Source organism: Amphiura filiformis, chromosome 3 (genome assembly GCF_039555335.1).
Source record: "Amphiura filiformis chromosome 3, Afil_fr2py, whole genome shotgun sequence".
Classification (NCBI taxonomy): Eukaryota; Metazoa; Echinodermata; class Ophiuroidea; order Amphilepidida; family Amphiuridae; genus Amphiura; species Amphiura filiformis.
This window is the reverse complement of record NC_092630.1, coordinates 11,279,699-11,287,204: the sequence shown is the minus strand read 5'-3', so window position 1 is coordinate 11,287,204 and position 7,506 is coordinate 11,279,699. Positions and strand designations below refer to the sequence as shown.

Below are 7,506 nucleotides of genomic sequence, written 5' to 3'. Positions count from 1 at the left end.
TCTAAATGTACCATAAGTAAAGTGAAAGCCTGACTTTAATGTACTGATGTCACCACTTAAAGCCAGACATTTATCTTCTGATGATTTTAGTCTTATTTAAATTCGAATTCATTCAGTTTCTTGTAAACTTCATTGCTCAGCAAATTGTGCTGATAATCTATATTGAAAGTACTATTGGAGTAAGCAGCAGCAACTGCTTTGTTTGAAATGTAGTACTAGTTACTACTGGTTTTGAATGCATCACATGATGAATGGGCTAGCAGATACTTAAGGGGGTACTATACCCGTGCCAAATTTTGTGCCTATTTTTGCATTTTTGTCAAAATTATAGCGTATTGTGACAAGTAAGATATGTATATTATAGGGGCAAGGACTACAACTACTGCACTGGAAATTTTATTTCAGCACAGAAAACAGTTGTGGAGTTACAGTCAAAAATGAGGGAAAACCAATATTTGATCAATAAATCAATAACTACTTGACTTGAGTTGCTGATTTTTCAGTGCAGTAGTTGTAGTCCTTGCCCCTATAATATACATATCTTACTTGTCACCAATGCGCTATAATTTTTGAGAAAAATGCAAAATAGGCACAAAATTGGCCACAGGGCCTCAGATTCGACGAGAATCACCGAATCGATTCTCGTTGCGAGAATCAATTTCTTTCATTGAATCATGCAGTAAGTGAAGCCACTCTGATGGCTTTTGATTCTCGCAAACAGGAGCGAAATCTAGGCCCTGGGCCAGGGGTGTAGTACCCCCTTAATGAACTAAGTTCTTAATTTGTTTTGTTGATGTAATTCATTCATGTTAGCTAGCCTTCATAGGCATAGTTTGAGGGTGCAGGCATGTGCTGCAACGGCCTGCTATATACTATAGCATCTCTATCTAGATATTCTGTGCTATTTTACATGATCCATTGCCTGGCAAAGGTGGTGCAATCTCTGTACATGCTATTGAGTGAATAAATCTAAAATCCAAACAGTTCAGTTTCACAAAGAGATGACATCCTTGAGAATCCTGTTGCTTCTTTAATAATGCGATCAAAAATATCAATCTCTATTCTCTATAGATGCTGCTTACTGAGAGAATAAATCTAAAATCCAAACAGTTCAGTTTCACTAAAAGGTGAACACAACACAGCAGCTGTGATGCTTTGGAATCCTGCTGCCTCTTTGATCAACAATATTGGCAAATGCTATTACCAAATCCATGCACAGAACATAATCTGCTTCATATGGAATGTTGGATGCTAGAAAGTATTTTTCTGAACGTCAGAATGGTTCCTGAGTAACATAATATAATAGAGACTAGTGTCCTGGTTTGTCTGGTCAACTTGGGCAGTCTGTGTAAAAACAAAAGATAATAATACTACATTATGAACAAAACACAAACATCATAATTATTCAGAAGTGGGAAATCAGGGTCAGAATTTTGGCGAGAATCGACTTTCGGAAACATTCTGGCAAACAGATTTGCATGAATCAAAGTAAATTCTCACAAACTTTTGTAGTTTACACAGAAGTTGATTTGCAAGAATGAAATGATTACCGCAAATTTGTTCTGCAAGAATCAAGATTGATTCTCGCGCTGTGAAACAAAACTCTGACCCTGGATGTGAAAGATTACAAAGGTTCAAAGTGACTTGTGCAATGTGAAAGTTTTGTTTTCCTTTTTAGTAATGTGTTAGTCCACCTTCATTCTCACCAAATTCATTGCAACGATTCTGCATTCTATTGACCAGGTTTCGAATCCATTGCTGTGCAGGTGACTCCATGCACGTTGCAGTATTCTCAGCAACCCTTGCAGTGTTTCCAGGTTGCTTCAGATGGTCTCAGAGATGTCCAATGGGGTTTGGCAGTGCACTCCAGTCACTCATTCAATTCCTCCATGGAATCACCTGGACCAGCAGTGCATTCGAAACCTGGTTAATCACATTCAATTGACAATAACCACTCAGCCATGATTTTAAACTATAATGATAGCAATTTCATCAAATTTGTTTGTTTTCAACATTCTTGTCATTAAAGTTGTTTAAGGGAAATGCATAGATGTGAGTAGGCCTACTTGAAATCCCGATGTAAAAAATGTAGCTTTTTTGGGCCTCAAATTTCATAAATGGCTGTATTTTCTGATGAACGACAAAATGTTGAACAAAAAAGTACCGCACATGTAATGTGTAACTAATCAGGCTACATTTCACACTTTAAATCAACTTAAGGGGCCTAACAGTTTTTTAGTTATGCCCAAATATGTCAGGGGACTTAGTTTTTTGGAACCATTGACTACATCATACATGCTTGTGTATATTGCTAAACCAGATATCCGTGACCGTTATGGGCGCCCAGTTTAAATTCTTTCTTTGTGCTATGTGCCTGCAGTGTGACGTTTACATGGCAGACACTCACCTTACTCGAGAACTCCAGCTTCAAAATTGCACACAATAGTTTTGACTAGAGTCCAAAGCTATCGTTTTTCGGTAGATCAGTATTGCGATTTTTTGCAATGCATTACGCATATGTTAAATATACCCTGTTCATGTTTAAATTTGGATTTTAATGATATTGTTATCTTGGGTCTTGATGAGGTATGGTGACACAAGAGGACGCTGCACACTTTTTTCTCGGACACGAGGCCAAAATTGTTTGTCATTTCATGTTGAGAGGACAAAAAAAACTGTTTAGAAACAAAAATAACCAAAAAGTCATTTTGGCTTCGATATAGTCCACTGGTATTTGAAGGTAGGCTTATCAAGCAACTCACCATTATAGCCTGATGATGTGCGACTTGATATCCACGTCTCTCTACATGCTTCCTTCTTTTCACAGGTTCTCATAAATCGATGCAGTTACATGACAAAACCGTGGTGGGTGAATGTTGTTATGTGTAATGTCAACATTGCAGTATTGCAACAGTTTTGTATTCCAAGTGATGTTTGATAACTTATCCACACCCGTACTGTCAAAACTTGTTCCAGCCAACTTTGATCCAGGCCTACGAAAATCTCTGCCACACATCCCCTACACACCTTTTACAAATTTTGCTGATGCTGAAGGAGCCCAGACATATTTTAGCCTGTGAATGAAGGGAAAATAAAAATTTAATTACAATTTAAATGTGATTGTTCCAATCACTCACATAAATAGTCCGCTTATATGCGTCCCGTTTCTTAACACGCAAACAAGCACATGTAATCACCACGTAAGTTCACATACTAAAGATCGCATATTAAATGTGCATGAAGTTCACGAATGGAAGATACATTTCATAAGTTTTTAAGAGCCCATCTTACTTATTATGTATGGATCTGTGATACAAAAAAAGTTTAAAATTATTTTGGTAAATATTAACACCAACAACTCACATATACAGTATGAGCGTGCACAGCGCCCTCATTCACCTTAAAAAAATCATGAAATCTCAGCCTCTCTGAGCCTTACTTACAAATGATAAACTTTGGAGGTGCATAATGTACATGTATAACAACATTGTGAGCCATCATCATCCCAACCTGCATTTTGCATTTTTTGAAGTACCAAATGATTACATCACAAAGTGCCCTCGTGCAAACTTCTAAGCATCATAACCATGGAGGTCTTTAATTTCAAACTTGTTCAGACTTGGGCAGGCCAGTACGCAGGGTTTTTTTTGGGGGGGGGGGCGATTTTGTGAAAAGTGGACTTTCTTCTTCAAATTTAAGGTAAAAAAACTGATTTTTTTGCTCGCTACTCTCGCAAATTCTTATATTTTGGGACTTTTTGTATAATTTTGCAAATTTGGGCAGGTGCGGTCGCACCCGCACACACCCCTGCGTACGGGCCTGGACTTGGGATAAGTTTAATTTTGCAACAACAAGTTTTTGGGATTTTGATGGCGCACATAGATACTGTTAACAGAGGTCAAAGCTCAAATTTTCTGAACTTTCTACATTTGTACCATGATCTTATTTTGGAACCAAAAGGTGCAATTAGACTTTAAGAAATTTTCTCCAACTCCATCCCCCATGTCAAAAAGAAATCTACGCCACTGTTAATGACGTACCGTATATAATATATTTTTGGTGGTTTTTTTTAGGACATGAAGGGGAATCAACAAATTTTTGGAAGATAAAAAAAAATCCACCCTTTTTAAGGGGATCAAAAATTTGTTGATGTCCAAGGTTCCAACTTTTCCAACAACTCCCACCAAAGTATAAATTTATGAACACTCCCTTACATGTAGGTAACTGAAAACAATTCTTGTAAAGTCACTTTATCTGAAAATGTCAAGCAAATCCTGATATTCTTGGGAAAGAATGGTGGTATTAAGGGACCATTCGCAAACACTTGTTAGGGGGGACCTGATGCAAAAAGGGGGGGCCCTGAAAATTTTTGAAAAAATTGAAAAGAAATGGGGTTTTAAATAATATTGAACTTTGGAATTTGCAAAGTGTAAATCAAATCATGACGAGTCTAATATTACCGTACCGAAAAATGATCAAGTTTGTGTACATCGTGGAACATACTCTTTGCTGTGCGTAGTAAGCAGTTGTACGCAGATAGCCTCGCTATATGAGTAGCGTTGTACGGCTGTACGCGCGTGTACTTAGCATTAGTCGCGGAGTTACGAGCATAGTTGAATGTTCCACGATGTACACAAATTTAATATTATAGTATTAGTCTTAACAACATGTCTAAGGCTGTGCTAACACTTTTGAGTTTGACCAGAATTTTTTTATTTTTTCAAATATCTTAAAAATACAAGATAAAGAATGTATTAACTACTAAGGTTTGCCCGTCATATTATACGAAGCCAAGAAAGACCCTAGATTTTGACTGCTCGCAGCTCCAAAAGACCCACCACCTCAAATTTGCGGGGAGCAAAATTTTTGATGTGCCCCCAGGTGTGTTCTAGGCGAATTTGGCTGACTAGCATGTGGTAAGGTTTGCCTGGCATACCTACATGTACATCAGTGCCGTACTATTACGCTGACTTTCGTATTCGGCGAGGAGGACGATTTCGACCTCCTGGTTTGTTTACAAACAGAGAGGTAGACAAAAACCGCTCCGCTTGTCCAAACACTCAAGTATCAGAAGGATGGTCCACAATAGCGTGATTCACGTAACCTGAATAGGGATTAAAAAGCTGTCACGTGAGAACCATGTGCTTCTATTGTCCAATTTGCCATCAAGATTTCATATGGAAACAGTTCAGACCCAGTACACGATCATGTCAGAAATTAATATTTTGTTCTGGGTCTGATTATTCGGACTACATGTACATGTACATACATGCTGCATGTTGGATTCCTGCGCTAAGAAGGAGGTAATGAATATTGATACACTACGTCACTGTCCTGGTTCTGAGCATCGGCTGCAAACATTTCTGTATGATGAGTAAATTTGTAGGGGTGGGGGTGGGGGTGGTCTGATATGATATTTATATAATTATAACAGTTATGACAATTTTGTCAAGACTTTTGAAGGTTTAGTTAAGATTTAGTTAAACCCATATTATAACATTTGCTGGGAAGAACGCCCTCAAAAAAATTTTAATTCAGGTTTTTGCACGATTGTAATGTACTTTAGTAAACAAAGATTCTCTGCAAAAAAGACTTCAGGTGCTGTAGTTTTGTCAAAATCATATCTGAGATTTTGAATAAACCACGATGGAAATATTACTCGAACCGAAGTGTATTCGATGTCAACGTACACGGCGTGCGGGACACACACACATGCCAGAGGATCGTACCATATTACAACCACCTGAGTAACATGCATTGGCGCTAGTAGTAGTAAATTCCAATTTTCTTTGCTTTACCTCACTTGTTCGGCTCAAAATTAAAAGGGCCGGACATGCATATCTCAGTGATATCTGACAGTAAATGTAGGTACATGTACGCCAGGTGAATTCAAATTTGCCATCAAACTGCATCATTTTATATATCAAATTAAAGCCCTTGAGTATAAAAGAAAGCCAACACTGAAAACCTTTTTGTCATAGCACTTTCCATAGCAAAGTTAGGCTCTAGTCAAAGATTGACTTTCATCAAAAAGATTCTGCTAGCAAAATTCCCAAAACAGCATTACGGGGTGTTTCTAGATCTTAGTCTCATGACGATAGCAGCTTTTTTTAATGGAACTGCTATCAAAATCCTCTGAAATTCCATGTGCGAGTCTCTCATCACCAAAAAAAATCATATATTTGGGTCAAGTGAAGTATAGACAACATATTTATGAAGGTTTCCTTGAGCAAGCGGTTCTTTTAAATTTCAATGTAAATTTGTATTGCCGGTTTAGGCCATTTTGGCCGACTAGCAAATGTGTTAAGCCTCCAGCATACTTTTGTTTGCGTTTCAACCAATGACAAGCCTTGATTGTGTCCGTTTGTCTGCAATACGCGTACGCCAAGCCGCTCAGCGGCAAGCGGCAGGGTAGTATGAAACCAGCATTAACTGAGGTTTCCCTGTCATACCTAGTAAATGCTAGCATTTTATTGAAAATGAATACTAATCTATTTTTAATTTTTATTTTTTAAATGTTATAATATGGCTTTAAGTTGAGCTAAGTTTTCCAAAGTTATTGAAAACGTCATAACATAAATATTCATGACCTCTTTCGAAGTGCAGGAATCCAACGCTTACCGCATGCACTGCATGTGATTCACATTGCTAACTTTTAATACGCGTCTACATGTATAAACCTCTACAATTAGCAATCGGTTCTCAATATAATACATGTATGTGACCTTAAAATATTACTAATGTGTTTTAGTCAACACTCACCACCAGGCTTGGGTCCTTTAACAATGTTTATACCTTCCAAACACGTCGCGATTCTCGGTGCATTACTTTCCACGTAGCTGTCATTGTATCATGTGTTTGAAGGAGAGCCCGTTTTCAAGAGGAGCACCCCTGTGGTAGGTGAAATGGCGTTACATGTCTATCATCATTTTAGTAGCGGAATTAAGTGACTCCTAAATTACCTTTAACCCTATAAAAAAATACCACATGATACATTGGGTATAACAATTCCTGTGTGAACATAACATCATTCTCCTATTGTTTTCTTAGCTAATAAAATTTTTTGAAGAAATTTCGATTTATACCGGAAATGACCCCTTAATGACCTTTGACCCCAAATCTGTGTACACCACATTGACACTGTGTAATAACAATGCATGTGTGCAAGTTGCATCACTGTCCTACGTAATTTGTGTGAGAAGATGCATTTTAAAGGTATTTCGTTTTATACCGGAAAAGACCCCTTAATGACCTTTGACCCCAAATAACAAAATACCATAGATACATTGGGTAAACACAATTCATGTGTGAACATACCATCACTCTCCTATGTTTTTCTTAGCTAATAAACATTTTTGAAGACATTTCGATTTATACCGAAATGACCCCTTAATGACCTTTGACCCCAAATCTGTGTACACCACATTGACACTGTGTAATAACAATACATGTGTGCAAGTGGCGTCACTGTCCTATAATTTGTGGGAGAAGATGCATTTTAAAGGT

At 37.6% G+C, this 7,506-nt stretch overlaps 1 long non-coding RNA gene across 1 annotated transcript; it reads right to left on the bottom strand.

The window, feature by feature from the left end:
- Positions 1-343: 343 nt before the first annotated feature.
- On the bottom strand, positions 344-6,821 carry LOC140148025 (uncharacterized). Its single transcript, XR_011858435.1, has 3 exons — positions 6,763-6,821; positions 2,763-3,074; positions 344-1,344 (listed from the first exon to the last, which is right to left on the bottom strand). It is a non-coding gene; the product is annotated as an uncharacterized lncRNA (long non-coding RNA).
- Positions 6,822-7,506: the final 685 nt, after the last annotated feature.